The sequence below is a fragment of the Sinohyriopsis cumingii genome, chromosome 18, assembly GCF_028554795.1.
Source record: "Sinohyriopsis cumingii isolate HCF-2022 chromosome 18, ASM2855479v2, whole genome shotgun sequence".
Classification (NCBI taxonomy): domain Eukaryota; kingdom Metazoa; phylum Mollusca; class Bivalvia; order Unionida; family Unionidae; genus Sinohyriopsis; species Sinohyriopsis cumingii.
Genome location: NC_142978.1, coordinates 6,568,730 through 6,584,298, shown reverse-complemented (window position 1 = coordinate 6,584,298; position 15,569 = coordinate 6,568,730). Strand labels below are relative to the sequence as shown.

The 15,569-nt window shown below is 36.1% G+C and overlaps 1 protein-coding gene across 6 annotated transcripts in view; it reads left to right on the top strand.

Moving 5' to 3' along the window:
• LOC149776022 (tyrosine-protein phosphatase non-receptor type 4-like) overlaps window positions 1–15,569 on the top strand; it is a 284,029-nt gene that overhangs the window by 225,958 nt on the left and 42,502 nt on the right. The gene's annotated exons all lie outside the window — the stretch shown is intronic.

Genomic DNA, 15,569 nt, shown 5'->3' with positions numbered 1-15,569 from the left:
TCTTCATGTGCATTATGTGAGGGCATGTTTAAGTCTATACTGTTTGCAGTTCGACTGGACTTGTAAGCGAGTATATATGACAAATCTCAGTTTTCCAATCACAGTCTCATCATCACAACCCATTTTCTTCTTTGACCTCAATTAGTTTTTACAGTAATAATGGTCAGGTGCATCCTGTAAGTGATTCATTATGCATTCTGACATTTAACTGGATATTGGCATGATTTCAGAAACCAGAGTAAATACAAACAAATTGCTGATGATAAATACTGTGCCAATCCTAGCCATTGTCCAGATGTACCATATTGCCTTCAGTTTTTGGGAGACTTATTTTTATTTTGCAGATGTTCGTATAAATAATGGCAAAAGTATTTTTGCCATATATACTCAGTTTTAAGTTGAGTCCAACTGCATACTGCACAGATCCGGATCTGCCATCACATAATATACTGACAGATCTGGATCTGCCATCACATAATATACTGACAGATCCAGATCTGCCATCAAATAATATACTGACAGATCTGGATCTGCCATCACATAATATACTGACAGATCTGGATCTGCCATCATATAATATACTGACAGATCTGGATCTGCCATCACATAATATACTGACAGATCTGGACCTGCCATCACATAATATACTGACAGATCTGGACCTGCCATCACATAATATACTGACAGATCTGGATCTGCCATCACATAATATACTGACAGATCTGGATTTTTGATACTTGTTAGGAGTTACAAACAAAATAAACAACACAGACCCTGATTTGCCAGTACATTATGCTTTATTGACTTTTCTGTCAAAATGGGACTAATAATTTTCTGGAAATATATTATGAGGGGGTAGTCACTCAGCACTTTTGTAAAACTGCCATCGTCTCCCCATTCATATCCTTTAATTTTGACCAGATTCTTCTTTCATAAGGGTATTATTTCACCCAACCATTAAAATCATCAATCTCAGATCAGTGTTTCATGCAAAGATATTTAAGTTTTCAAATATAATGACTTCATGCTTTTTGCCCAGCTTGAAAAAGACGACTTTGCCAAGAAAATATTTTAAAAACATAAAGAAAATCAGCAAGGCTTTAATTTCCTTCAAGATTTTTACAAAGCCATACTTTGAAATTGACATGGGGAAATAAAAACTACATTAATACTGTCATTATTCTTGTTGGGTTGAAATGGTACTAAAATTTGACCATCTGTGACCTATAGTTTCAGTAAAATCTGGACAATAAATAAAGTCCTTTCACTGTTGAGACCAGGGAGTCTTTGTTATTTAGTACATGTACAGAGTGATACAGCTGAAACAAGTCTTCTATAATGTGGCCCAGCCATATTTAATTTGTCATTTGTATATGCCCACTGTAATGCAGAATATGTCACAGTGTCTGTTTATCTGTTCCGTTTTGTTTTAGCACAGCAACTCTAGTTCTCTGTCTAGCAATAAAAAAATTTTCAAATAGTTTGAATTTAGGTCAGGAAATTTTTGACTGAAAATGTCAAAGGCTAGTGTCGCGACAACTGAATGAAGGAAAACTGTTTCCATGCAGTTAACTTGACTTGTATCCCAGATAATTGAACCAAACTGTGTAAATGACCTGCATTTGAGATATAAAAAAAGACATCTGTTGATTTTGGGGTCAGCAGTTCAAAAGTCAAGCTTTAGCTGGTACTAAGAAGAGCAATGGTTTCCAAAATTTGTACAAATTCTGCATCACTTACTCTGACCAAACTGTATTCGATGTCTTACATGTAAGAGAAATGCCTATTTATTTTGGGTCAGAAGTTTGAAGGTCAATGTCACACTCACTGAATGAAGGAAATACAGAGGTCAGGATAAGGGGAACTGGAAAAACATGAAAAAGGTTTCCACAAAATAACTCTAGTCCCTGGGCCCCAAGCTTTGTGGATCTCTTGAATTAGACCAGACAGGATCAGTTTTTTGGGGTTGAAGGTTATAAGGTCATATAAAAATGGTTTCCACAGAATACCTGTGCCATTTACCACAAGCAAATATTGCTGATGGCTTGCGCTTACTCTAAGAAGTAAGACACCTAGTAATAAAGTAGAATGTATCACTTAATATAGGCAGAATTTATCACTTGGTATTGCTTAGCAATGTCAGTTAGCAAAAATAAAATAGTACACAAGGTAAATGGGTATTATGCCATTTAGTACCTGAGTATCCAGTTGTTGAAAGTTTATTTTTTTGTCAAATTAAAATAATGGTAATAATAATATTTATACCGTACAGTGTGTGTAATATAATGTTTACACCGTGCAGTGTGTGTAATATAATGTTTACACCATGCAGTGTGTGTAATATAATATTTACACCGTGCAGTGCGTGTAATATGTTTACAGTACAGTGTGTGTAATATAATGTTTACACCATGCAGTGTGTGTAATATATTTACACCGTGCAGTGTGTGTAATGTTTACAGTGCAGTGTGTGTAATATAATATTTACACCGTGCAGTGTGTGTAATATAATATTTACACCGTACAGTGCGTGTAATATAATATTTACACCGTGCAGTGTGTGTAATATAATGTTTACAGTGCAGTGTGTGTAATATAATATTTACACTGTGCAGTGCGTGTAATATAAGTTACACCATGCAGTGTGTAATATAATGTTTACACCGTGCAGTGTGTGTAATATATTTACACCGTGCAGTGTGTAATATAATGTTTACAGTACAGTGTGTGTAATATGTTTACACCGTGCAGTATGTGTAATATATTTACACCGTGCAGTGTGTGTAATATGTTTACAGTGCAGTGTGTGTAATATAATATTTACACCGTGCAGTGTGTGTAATATAATATTTACACCGTGCAGTGCGTACCGTGCAGTGTATGTAAATATAATGTTTACAGTGCTCCTGTTATAATGACCAGATTGCTTTTGATTCAAATAAATTCCAAAAATATTGTTGTATTTTATAGAGTACTTGTTGGTGTTCAGTGAAATTATGGATATACTGTATAGTCAGTTTATATGATAAATGTAGTAACTTAGATGGATTCTGTTTTAATATGAAAGTGATAGTTCATAGCTCTAAGTGATTTACTACAACGATCCCATATTTTGCCCTTGAAGTTGGTAGTCATTACAACTCCTGTGCCTATTTATGTGCTCTTTAATAGGTGACATTCAAGCCCATGGACCACAAACAGAATTCATTTTTGGATCTAAGTAATTCTGCCTGCAACAGTGTTTATTCTGGCCATTCCCCTGACAACATTGTTTCATAATGATTCAGCAGTTTGATCATGTGACCTCAGCAAATTACACTGGGATTGCTCATTTCAGAGAAATTTTTCTCCTTATTCTTTCTCTCCATGCAAGTTGACACAGTGGTCCCCAAAATCAATTGTTACCTAGTTTATCTTGCAGCACTGACACTATACTGTCTGTATATGTCAGACAGCTTAATAGTAAAATTTCTACAGCACTCAGGACAAGGAATTTGTAATGACTGGTAATTGTGCCATTAGATTTGACTCAGCTGTCAGTGATCATTTGGAAAACTGAATATTAGTGGCGATCTCGGAGATGAATAAATGACACCTTTCTGTAATGTTTACCATATATACTATCTTATGAGTACAGCTGCAAACTGCACAGACCCAGATCTGCCGGCACATAATGGGCTGTCAGATCTAGGCCTGTGCAGTCTGTGAGGAGTAATCAGTAAAATGAATAATAAAGACCTTGATCTGCAGGAGTATAATGCTATGGCAGATCAAGATCTTAGTTGTTTGCAGCTTGACTTGTAGCCAAGTACAAACACAAAGATAATGTGCAGAAGATGAGATATCTAAGATAAGGTGAAAGGATCATGGGTAAGATCAGATATGATAACCTATGTACTGTATGTACTCACTAATAAATCAAAACCAGCTGCAAAATGCATATACCTAGATATACGGATACATAGTGTGCTGGCAGATCTGGATCTATGCAATGTAGTGGAATAAACAACATGTACCTTGGTATGCCATACATTATGCCATGGCAGATTATGATCTGTGTTATTTGCAGTTGGATCTATGCAGTGTAGTGGAATAAACAACATATACCTTGGTATGCCATACATTATGCCATGGCAGATTATGATCTGTGTTATTTGCAGTTGGATCTATGCAGTGTAGTGGAATAAACAACATATACCTTGGTATGCCATACATTATGCCATGGCAGATTATGATCTGTGTTATTTGCAGTTGGATCTATGCAGTGTAGTGGAATAAACAACATATACCTTGGTATGCCATACATTATGCCATGGCAGATTATGATCTGTGTTATTTGCAGTTGGAACTAACTTGAGTAGAGATGGTAGTTTGCTTAGTTTTCTTGTATGTCCTGTAAACCAGATATGTTATTCTCTCACCTGCATCAACCATTGGGGACCGCTCTGGTGGCCTAGTGGCTAGTGTCCACCTCAGATGCGGGAGGTCATGGGTTTGAAGCCGAGTTATACTAAAGATTTATAACAATGGTACATGTACTAACAGCTGCCTCACTTGGTACTCAGCATTAAGAGGCTAGTATTGGGATTGGCCGGCCTGATGTCAGGATAATGTGACATTGGCATGATGCCTCAGTGCTAGACATTACTATAAACTGTCACACTGCAGACATCATAGCAATATGACTAATTTTTTTTTTTAAAGCAACGTTAAAAATCCCCCCCCACACACACACACATTGGTGAAACAGGAATCCATTTCAAATGCTTAAATCAACATAAGATTCTGTGTTCAAGTTTTGCATAGAATAATGGTAGTTTGGTGACTTGTGTTTAGTTAATATGCAAGGCCTGTGTGCAGTTTGTTTTGAGTAATCAGTAGAGTGTATTTCTGATTTTTAAAAATATTTTTAATTTAGCTTTAACAATTTTAGTCATATCTCTATGATGTCTGCAGTGTGGCAGTTTATAGTGATATCTGGCACTGGGGAATCAGGCCACAGACACACATCATCATTACAACCCAGTCAAATTATCCACACATCAGGCTGACCAGTCCTAACACTAACCTCTTAATGCTGAGTGCCAAGTGAGGCAGCTGCTAGCACCATTTTCTTAAGCCTTTGGAACGACTCGGCTGGGGTTTGATTCCACTAGCCTCCCACATCCGAGGCAGACGCATTCAGGATCTTTTGGTATTTGCAGTTTGACTCAACTTTCAAGTGAGTATATACACTAGATTAGCCGGAACATTTCCTCTATAGAACCTGCATTAGTTATTTACCTGTGTTAGGTCAACATAAACCTTGCACAATTTGACTCACCTTCATTTTAGAAGAAGCCACTGTGCACCCAACACTAATGATTTGAAATTATTCAAATTTTTTACTGTATCCTGAGTGTGTGTGAATGAATACAGTCAGATAACCTTGTACAACTGCAGTGGTTTATCTAAGGCACACAATGGGACACAGACAGTAATAGAGACCCTATCAAGGTAAAAGAAATGAGCATAGTGTTTTCAAGCTTGTTTGATCCAGGAAAATGTCAAATTTGCTCTGGCTGCCTTTTTTTGTACCGTAATCTAATTAAGACCTATATGAAGCATGTCTTCTCGATATATATTGTGGGGGGTGTTAGGGTAAGGGTGGGGTGCTCCAAATATTTTAATACAAATTATTATATAAGTCCCACCCAGGCTCGATTTTGGTTTGAAGTTAAATTAGTGAAAGATAGATGTAAAGCTCCAAGCCCCTAGTCAGCAATGCCGACTGTTAAATGATTGAATATACAAAAAAGTGAAATTCAGCAAATAACAATTTAATGACAATTCAATAGTTAAATGATTACATTTCCCAAGTACTCTCCTTCCGCTCGACCCTGTGGTACCCTATTGTATCATTTGATTAGTAGTGTGAGATAGATTTCCACCTGTCCTTGTATTCTACTTATCTGTGTATTCTTCTCTCCTATTCCTCCCAATTCCTTCTTCTCTTCCACCAGACTTTCTCCAAATTCCTTCTCCTCCTCGACTTCTTTTCCTCTTCCACCACCACCTTCTATATACCTTCTCTCCACCGACTAGACTTTGGTCAGCTCTGTATGCTCTGCTAGTCTCACTTCCGTCTCCACCCCTTGGAGACTCAGAACTCAACTGACCCTGAAGTTCTGTCCCCTAAATAGCTTCCTGAAAAAAACAAGAATGGTACAGTATTTGTCCTTAGCCCTCTCATCTCACACTACACCCAGCCCATCATCAGATAACGGATATTAAATTTCTTCAGTGACTCATTCATTCACATTGAAATACTCATACATTCTTGTATGATAAAACAGCGTCATAATAAAAACATGGTATCAATTGCTTCTCATACATATATCAATAAATTGCATCACATCAGTACATATTCCTAATCCCATTATATTAAGCAATATCACAACAGATGCATTTCTTTACAACTCATTCAAGGTACACAAATATTCAAATATCCATGCTCTGATATATCCATACATCCAAAGTAACGGTCTCAACATACTTAACAATTTTCCCAAACTCACAATTCAAACATGCATAAATTCTAATATAATGCATTAATAAATATACTGGTTTACTGCGAAGTAACCTAATAGTGACTTACAAAATTAATTCTGACCACAAGCTAACGATCTACATAATTCTCTACGTAATACTCAAGCTCATTTTTCAAATATGCATGTAAATTAAACACTGCAAAGGCAGTTCTACATACTAAACGATGCTAGTAATTAAGTATAAATACTACAAATAATTGCAATTACGATGCTGTAATATTCTGCAAAAATCGAGTAAGTAACTCACTGACCTTTTTGAAGCTTTGTATTTCCTTAGAATTTGTTTCTTAGCTTTACCGCCAAATTACTAGTGGCTTTATCAGAGTAATCCTATTTGCTGAGCTATCTTCCCGGGAGAACTACTGACCTTTTGCTTGCGCATTATGAAGTTATAATTCAGATCTAAATTGTAATTACACCCTCTATCTCAGTTCTGATTGGATATCATTGTGAACCATTCCAATCAAATTTAGCGGACAATGTCCTTCTTGTTGTCTGTCCGTGTGGGGATGGATGAGAACATACCCGGTTTACCCAGTGGATTTCTTCTGATCTCTGAACAGACCTTTAACATGTAGGCCTGATACGGCAAGCCTTTGTCCAGTTGGTACGATCTGTCGTCTGTGTCGATTCAAGATTCTGCCATTTGGCAGTCATGGTAACCTTGCGTAAGAGATTAGCTCACAGCAATGTTTAGACATCAAACACATGGCTGTGGTAATTATACATGTCTTAATACCTGGGCTTAGCAAACGTGACAAATTGTCAATGTATTCCAGAATTCTTACAAATTACATTCTAGAATATTTCTTTGATAAGTGCAGGCTGACCTCACAGACTTGGGTAAAAATACATTGTCCACAGTTGATAATGTTCATCCCATTAAAGATGGGCAGTATGTAAATAATTTTTATTGTATTATGTTGTGAATCATCACATGGCTTCTAATAATTTCAGTTACTTGACATATTTAGATAGAAAACATTTTTAAAAAAATGTCAGTTTAAGGAAATAAAATCCACACAGATGGATTTTCTTTCCATGCATGTGCATCTGTGATGAAAAATCCATGTACTAGAGATGAAGAAAAGTTTGTATATTGGTCAGTCAGTCTATTATATCCTGAAAAAAGCTGTTTCTGTCTCTGTCTCACTGTCTAGCTACATGTATCTGTTTCTCTATTCATCCATCCATCCATTCATTCAGCGGTTGTGGGTTTCGATACCCACCTAGGCGGGCCCAGATCAACTGCTTCTGTATGTCTTTGGGAAGGGAACTTTGCTTCCATTGTTATGGCATGATACAGCCAATAATGTGTTAAAAGTGCCATCAAAAGCAACATAACCCCTCAGAAAAACATTCATCCATCAACCCGCCCATTTACCCACCTACTAATAGACCCAACTGTCGGCAGACTATTTGTGAAGGAGCGATTTTCTTTTTCAGATTTGTAAAGGGTCGAAAGTAGGATAAGTTTTATAGACTTGCACTTGAAGTCTAAAGTTGACTCGTGTCATTGGTAACAATGCACTTTAATAACAAGGCAGTCTTTGCAGGAAATTCTATAAGATAAAGAATGTGGTGCATTAACTGACCTTCAAATATGAAACAGGAGAAAATCTTTGATTTAGGGAAATGTGAAAAACTGTCAAGAGACTAGAGTTCTCATAAAAATCAAAATTTCTAAAGATTCTGTTTAATATTAGAGATAATTTTAAAAGGTGTATATTGTGTCATGTCTTTAATTATGACATTCAGTGAGTTGTGTATTTGACATCATAGAGCACATAAATGGCCACACCTATTACTGTCCCATTCAAGTAAGGTTATTAGATAGCAGGAAAATGTGCTTAGGTGTGCTGCATTTCATAGGAGGGGCAACTGATAAGTTTCAAAATCTAATTTTTTTATTTTTAAAAAAATGTTTGGTTTGTCATTTGGTTTGGTTTGGTTTAGAGATTTATGGCACAGCAACAAACTAAAGGCTATATTATGTCAAGGCAAGTTTGTTGTTGTTGTTGTTGTTATAGGGTTTAACGCCATTTTTCAGCACAAGATAGGCTATACATGGCGGCCAGTATTAATGGTGGAGGAAGAACCCGGGAAAACCCTGGAAAGAACCACCGACCCACAAGAAGCTACCGGCAAGCTTTCCCACATATCCACATTGGCTGAGCCCGAGACTCAAACCCATGCAGATAGAGGTGAAGGCAAGTTTTTTTGTGTGTTAGTGATATAATAATAATAAAAATAATAATAATAATGCTTTAAATATAGAGGGTAACTCATTAGTCAAGGACTATTCTCCATTGAGGCCCTCTTAAAGAGAGTACAACAATGCACATTATATGAAGACAGCAATAATTGCTGTTTATTTGAACATGTTTAGTATTTAAATAATAAATTCTATTATCTGTTCCTGAAACACATACTTGCTTATGATATCTCTTCTTAAATACTCTAATATTTTCAAATTTTACATGCACTGGAGGCCGCTCCGGTGGCCAAGTGGTTAGAGCATCCGCCTCGGATGCAGGAGGTCATGGGTTTGATCCCAGGCCGAGTCATACCAAAGATTTACAAGAATGGTACTAACAGCTGCCTCGTTTGGCACTCAGCATTAAGAAGTTACTGTTAGGACTTATCAGCCTAGTGTCAGGATAATGTGACTGGGTGGGACATCATGCTACATGTCTGCGGCATGATGCCCCAGTTCTAGACATCACTATAAATTGCCACACCGCAGACATCGTAGTGATATGACTGAAAAATTGTTAAAGCTGTGTTAAAAATCAAAATCACACACGCACATGCAGTGGAAGCTTGTTCCACAGGACTGTACCAGAGTATTGGAAGCACTTTTTAAATTATTCTGTTCTTGATATTGGTGTTAGAAGGGTATATTAAGAATAACTAGAACAATTGCAATGAGTCACCATCTGAAAATCCCATGTTCGATTCTCTCTCACCCACCCTGGTCCCTTCCTAAACCCCTCTCCCCATTTTTCATCCCCATGACCAGAGAGTGATCCAGGGATCATGATATCAGATCTATCACATGATGTATCTTCTTGCTGTTGGTGCAAAGATGAAGTTAGTTAAGAAAATATTTAGGCAGGTTTTTTTTACTCCTGCTAAAGGCTGCAAATTTAATGACATTGTCCACCTACCTGTGCATCCATCCAGCTGTTACCTTTCTCATTTCCACAAAATGACTTTTGTTTTACACCATCAATCTTTACCAGACTTTGTTGTTGGCTTGTACTTAGGGAATGAAGAAACCTGTTGAATTTGGGTTCATAGTTTAAAGGTCACATCCACAAACTGAGTGAAGAAAATGGTTTCAACACAATAACTTTAAGCCTGTATCACAGACCATGTCTAAACTTTGTGGCTGGCTTGCACATGAAGTGAAGATGATGTCCATTGACTCTAAGAATAATGGTTTTGTTGAATGACTTAATTTTAGAGTTGTTTCTGTGACCAAATCTTTTAGGATATAAGAAACCCATATATTTTGCAGCCAAAAGGTCAGGGGTCATGGTCATGGCCAGTACAATAAGAAAAATATAGTTTATGCTCAGTAAGTTTGGTTCCATCATGCCATTCTAGTGTCGGCATAGAGGAGTAATAAATACAAGGTAGGCATATGCAGTTGTGTACTCAGTTCTCTTGGCACTGTGGATTACTTGATCAGTTTATCTGTGCTTGTCTATCCCTGAAAAGGGAACTTGTGTTGTACAAAAAAATGTGTACTTGTCATTCCTGCACATCATTTGAAGCTATTATTAGGGGACAGCTGCATGGTTTATTTGTTTCTGTGCATTGTGTTGCTTAGGTGGAAAATCTTCTTGAAGGATAACAACCAACAATATCTAATGGTATTTATTTCTTTCTTTGTCTTTTTATATACATATTGGCTTTGTGGAAATTTCAGACTGCCTTCTAGATCCTTTTTAGTATAAACTTATTCTAAGGGTCATCATTTGAGGATTAAGTATAATGAACATACATGTACTTATAATGTATTTTATACTTTTTGATTTAACATACTGTACATAGAATGGTAGGGGAAATAGTTCTTTAAGTTCATTTTTTGATTGAGATGACTATTCCATCTTCCATCCCCATGTGTCTTTGTAACATGGTTCATTAAGTTTTCCATTAGAGTATTCAATCCTTCCAAAATTCTTCCAGATTTGATTTTATAAGGCACTGACAAAAAAGGAAAAACAACCAGTTTAAAAAAGCAAGAGGCACTTGCATTATTTACAATTAATATACATGTACTTTATTTTTGTAGGATATCAGTCATTTTTTACACTGAATTCAAAAAGAATAAAGTCAATAAGCCTTTATTTTGATACTTGAAATGTTCTTTGCCATTGAACTAGATACTGGAAACATTTTCTTCAAACAAATTGTTAATTTTGTTAATATATGTTTACTTGGTAACATAGCTTAAGTTTGGAGTACCACCACTTGGAGAATTTGGGTGTGTGTGTGTGTGTGTGTATGTGTGTGTGTGCGTGCGTGTGTGCTGTAGTTACCTACAGGTGGCCTGAACACATCGGTTTTGTGATGTGCAGTTTGTATGTCCTGACCACTTTTCTGCTTGAAATGACCAACTTCCTGCAAACATTGACCTCTGCAGTTACCACTGACCTACAGGCTCTTTAACTAACATGGCAGCATGTGACACCTTGTCATCTAACACTGCTTCTACAAAGTACATCAGGGGCCCTGAGTGGCTGAGTGGTCTAAAGCGCTCTCCGTTTACAGATCACTGCCATCTCACCTGTGTCTGCGTGGGTTCGAGTCTCGGATTCAGCTAGTGTGGGTATGTGAGAAAGCTTGCCAGTAGCTTCTCGTGGGTCGTGGTTCTTTCTGGGGTTTTCCCAGGTTCTTCCTCCACCATTAATACTGGCCGTCATGTATAGCCTATCGTGTGCTTGCCAGTAGCTTCTTGTGGGTCAGTGTTTCTTTCTGGGGTTTTCCTTGTGTATGTAACAAAATAAGGATTTTGTTGCAGTTTATGTGCTTAAGTGAATGAAAAAATCTAATGTGTCATGCAGAAATTGTAACACAATCCTTTTTTCAAATATGTGTTTGGGTTTGGTTTACCACTAGTTTTAGTTTCTGTTGTGATGCAATTTACACATGCATAATGGGTTAGATTAAATAATCAGATTGAAAAACATTTAAATGACATCAGACAGACACATTATAGTTTCATTTCTCTACAAGAAGGAAGAGATTTTTTTTATTTGGCAATTTTTTGGGGCAGTGATGACAACTTATTTTTAAGAGAAAATTTGCATGGATTTACAGAAACTGTAATTTCTGGAGGATATACCATTTGGGGGTGGGGGTCATATTTATTTATTTGTGTGATTCTTTTTCATTGAGTCTATAAATTTGTGGTTTTTAGCAACAACCAGATCAACAAAAATGGGTCATCTGTGAAGAAAACACAAACCTGAATTTAGAAGTTACATAAAATGTATCAGCACTGAAAAATCGAAAGGTTTAAAAAATTACAAGATATACAAAATACAAAGTCTCCGGAAACTTTTCATATGAATCATGGTTGAGAGGTTTAGAAAAAAAACCCACAGACCCCGAAACTCAACTTAAACTCATTTCTGACCACTGATACATTTCTGATTTGACATTCAACAGTCAGAAGTTCGTGCTGAGTGCAAGATGGTACGAAAATCATTTGTAATCTCAGGGCCAGACTGGTTCTCTTATACCTTGTGTAAATTGGTGGCAGATAATAAATGATCACTATCCAAAGATTTTCAACTTATCCCAACCTAAGAAGCACCGTTGACTTGAAAATAATTGTGCAGAAAAAAATTCTGGAAAAAAAATGGAGATGGTTAAACTGAGACAAGTTTATTCTCAGAATTTAGTGATTTAACTTGTGAAATTGAAAGCGAGGCTTCACAAAACTGATCTTATTATGTCCCAGCTCCCTCTGCCAGATGGAATAACTCTTTTCTAATAGTTATCAGACCTCTTAATACTGGCCACCTGAATAAAACAGCACAAATTGTTTGGTCATGAGAATGTGTGGTTTAGTTTTGTTATATATTATACATGACAGTTATACCATGATTGATTGTGAACGATTACCAAAATTGAGAAACATAACTGAAATGCTTAAGCTTCTTAGATTAGATTCTCCTCAAGGTTTGTTTTGAAATTGAAGTAATTTAGTCAAGACTTGGCATATCAGTTTATTGCCAATAAAACCTACTTTATCAACTCCCCATGTGACAAGGTCACAGCAGGAATTTACCGACTGACTGTTACCGTTCTCCTGATGATGAGGCTATCATAATGCATCAGGTCTTGATACAGTCTATGTCAACATTGGGAGACATCAGACTCTTGAAAATGTCAGATTGGGATGAGAACATGTTTGGTAATCTCACTAAGATGGTAATATTGTAGTATATAAAGTCCTGATAATATTCACAAATTTTAGGGTATTTTAGCTGGAAATGGTGTCAGAACCTTGCAGTCAGAGCAGTCAGGGCTCCCTAGTTTATTTTCAGATCATGAATGTATGAATTGCTAACTGCATTTAAAAAAAAGATTCAACCTCCCCACAAAAAAGCTGTCCCACTAAAAAATATTGTTCTGACCTATTTCCATAATACTTCATAAATGCTCATTTTTAATAAAATTTGTGAAAACGAGTTTAACAATCTCTATACTTTGCAAGCTTTGTCAAGTAAGCGATTGAAGTAATTCATTTTGTTTCATAAAAGTTCATTCCAGAAATTATATTTATCACATGGCTAAATACTGCATTATTTTTTTTGTTACTCTTTTCATTATTTCTTATTTCAGGTGTTCAGAATTCAAGAAATAATTGCATCTGTCTTAGGTACCTAAAATATACACATTTTCAATTAGAATTATGTACTCTGTACCTGAAATTAGATGATGAAAAAGGAGCTGATGTAGATTTTTTGTATCAAACACTGAGACAGAATGCTTATTTTTTTCAAATTCAAATCGGTGTTTGGAGAAAAGTTGACAAGTTGTATTTTTAATATTCACACTGTTTTGACAATTGTCCGTGAAATTTACCCCAGATAAAGTACGGAAAAATAGTAAAACCAGTGTGCATCTACTACAGCATCATACCTTGTTGCCAAGAATGATTTTATGAAATGCTTAAAACGTATTGGAGAATGGATAATTCTTTGTGTCATGGGCAAAAAGAAGCATTGATCAACCGCCTGGACAATATCCCTGCTCCTTTCTGAAGTGTGGGGTAATTCATTTTAATGGATCAAAAGTATTACAGAAAATGCATTATGTACATTTTTTCAATAAATCTTTCAGAATTATATACATTTGGCTAGAAATTAAAAATATTGCTAACATTGCTATTTTGTGACATCTTGGTTTATTGCACTTGCCTAATATGGCTTCGTATATTTCATGCATTAATATATAAAAATCTGAAACTTGTCAAAGTAATGTCATATCACTGATGTCATTTGATAAAATAAATAAATAATTAAAAGAATTTGCAACTAGAGTGGTGTCCATCTTGATAGGCCATTATCCACGATGCCTGTCTCCAGATCTAGTCCATCTTGTCTGACAAGAACTGTAGATTTTCACCTTTTTGCCCCCTTCAAGAGAAGTCACTCAGTTAAAATTGCATGCCTTCCGGTTGATAATGCAACACTGGATATTTAGTGCCAAGGCATTGAACTGGACTACAGTTCCTTACCCAAGGACACACAAAGGTCACCGACTCGGGCTAATCAGATGCTAGGATTTGAACTTGCTTCCTTAGGTTACTAACCACTGTGCCAAAACAGCTGGCTCCTTAAATGGAGAAGTAAGATTAGCAAAAACTTACTAAATTTTTCTTTTCTTTTATTTATTTAAAATGAAATTATTTTTAAAAAGTCTTTTATTTGACTTGGTGTCAGAATGTCTCATTTTGCATACCTAGGCGTCGTCATTAAATGCATTTAAATAGTGACACAACAGGTTGAACCTGAACTTTATCAAAGTGTTCGTGTGACTCACACCGGAAGAATAGGACATGGAATTTTTTGTATTAGCACAGAACCTTGTAGTCTATATTTAATACAAACTTCACATAATCAAGTACACTTTTGACATGTGCAGTGGAACATACAGTACTCTGCAGTCTGTCAAAAAAGATCAGTTGGTTGCCATGTAACACAACCTTGAACTTTTTAAAGTTATATATATACCTGAATATAAGTGCACCCATCTGCAGACAATGTAGAACCCAGACTTACTGTTGCATTATACGCCAGCAAATCAGGATCCTAGGTGTTCAGTCTCTAAATTATTTTTTTATGATGGCAGATGTGGGTGCACAGTATTCATGGTTTGTGCATTCACTATATATATTGAGTTATGTGCCCTAATCCTGTTGTGGTACAAACGGCAGTTCATGATTTCAACCCCCAGCATAAACAGGGATGTGGGATAGACCTGTCTCTGACACTCTCCTACATCTTGTAAGAGACATCTAATGGTGGCTGCATTCTGTGATAATACTCCAGCTTAGTCTGGTCCAGGATTTAAAGGAATACATTTGATGTAAACAAGTTTGACATTGCAATTTAAGGTTTTATCTTTTTTTGCTGTTATCTTGATTTGTAGGCCTTTGTGTGATACATAAACTTAGTTGTGTTATAAAATACTGTTGATAGGTATTGTTGGGTGAATTTCTATAGTATTGTTTTCCCAGAGGAAAAATAAGTATATATATATATATATATATATATATATATATATATATATATATATATATATATATATATTCACACATACACACATGCATGATGTCATTGCCCCTGTGAAAAAATCATGAACTGTTCATGAATTGTTCTTGAACTAGTTCATGAACTGGTTCATGAATTAGTACCTGAACAGAAAATGGCCACTTCATGAATCTTCAGTTCA